Source organism: Oratosquilla oratoria, chromosome 4 (assembly GCF_046742065.1).
Source record: "Oratosquilla oratoria isolate Oo_2021 chromosome 4, ASM4674206v1, whole genome shotgun sequence".
Taxonomy (NCBI): Eukaryota; Metazoa; Arthropoda; class Malacostraca; order Stomatopoda; family Squillidae; genus Oratosquilla; species Oratosquilla oratoria.
The window spans coordinates 56528807-56529925 of NC_134780.1; the positions used below are offsets into that span (position 1 = coordinate 56528807).

The 1119-nt window shown below is 43.6% G+C and overlaps 1 protein-coding gene across 1 annotated transcript in view; it reads left to right on the forward strand.

Moving 5' to 3' along the window:
• The first annotated feature begins 652 nt into the window (after window positions 1–652).
• The window catches only part of LOC143024336 (uncharacterized), a 43763-nt gene continuing 43296 nt past the window's right edge, over window positions 653–1119 (forward strand). Inside the window, exon 1 of the mRNA XM_076183132.1 lies at window positions 653–807. The gene's annotated coding sequence lies outside the window, so the exon portion shown is untranslated. The remainder of the gene's footprint in view (window positions 808–1119) is intronic.

Genomic DNA, 1119 nt, shown 5'->3' on the forward strand with positions numbered 1-1119 from the left:
TGCGATGCTTACGAGATGGAGGGACCCCAAGTTCTAAGCCCTATAGCATACTCCTCCTAACTGAAGCCACACTAGAGGTCTTACTCAACCATCGATTTAGAGGACATCTCACTGGTTATGGCCCTCAAGAAGTTCGAGTACTATTTATCTCAGCAGCGACATCCCATCCGGACCACGACCACCTCACGTTCCTTCACCGGATGCAGCACAGAAACCAGCGTATATTTCGCTGGGCCCTTCAAATCCAACCATACACTCTGGAAATCCAACACATAAATGGAGTGGGCACATCATTGCCGACGTATTGTCCAAAGACCGCCATCTTGATTCATCCTTGTCAGGACTACGGAGGACTTACGGGGAGGGGATTCTTAAACCCAGGATCTACCAAGAAAACGGTCAAGGCCTCCTACTCTTTACCTCCTCGTGATGATAAGTCCTGTTTGAATAGTGATGAGTAATTGGGTTGTTTAGTGCGCAGTAGGGTACTTGTACACGTTCTTAAGCCTCGGAAGTACCAAGTAAACTGCCCAGGCTTCCTTCTCCCGCCCCCCCTTTTTTGTAACCTTCTCTCTTGTCTAGACAAACCCGGCTCCCCTGACATATAGTACGCTCATTGGTTGCTTCATCTTTTAGGTACTGAACACCGGTGGGTGCGGGGACAAGCCAGTCTCTAAATCGCAAATATCGCTGGGACTCAGTCAAACACAACAACAAAGTGGGAGACAGAACTCGCCCGCAGGCAGTCAACCAACCATCCTAGCAAAGCTTCTGGCAGTATGAGCTACGTTTCTTCACTCTGTTATAGTAAAACATACCTATTTCATGTATTTACGTTATGAGGACTTTGATTTTTTTGAGATGTATATATGTTTTGTTGTAGAGTCATTCCTGTTAAATTGGTACCCTTTTTATATATTTTGTTTTCGTTGCTTATTATTTTGTTACTATGTTTCTTCGACATATTCATCTTCTTGATAAAGGATAACCTTTTAAGGTAATTGCGTTATACAACTTCTTGCTCAAAATTGAACACTAGATATACCGACTCTCGCTTCTTCAAGGCTTCAAAACTTCCTATTTTCTAATGAGTTTGCATACAAGGAAAGAGATAACCAA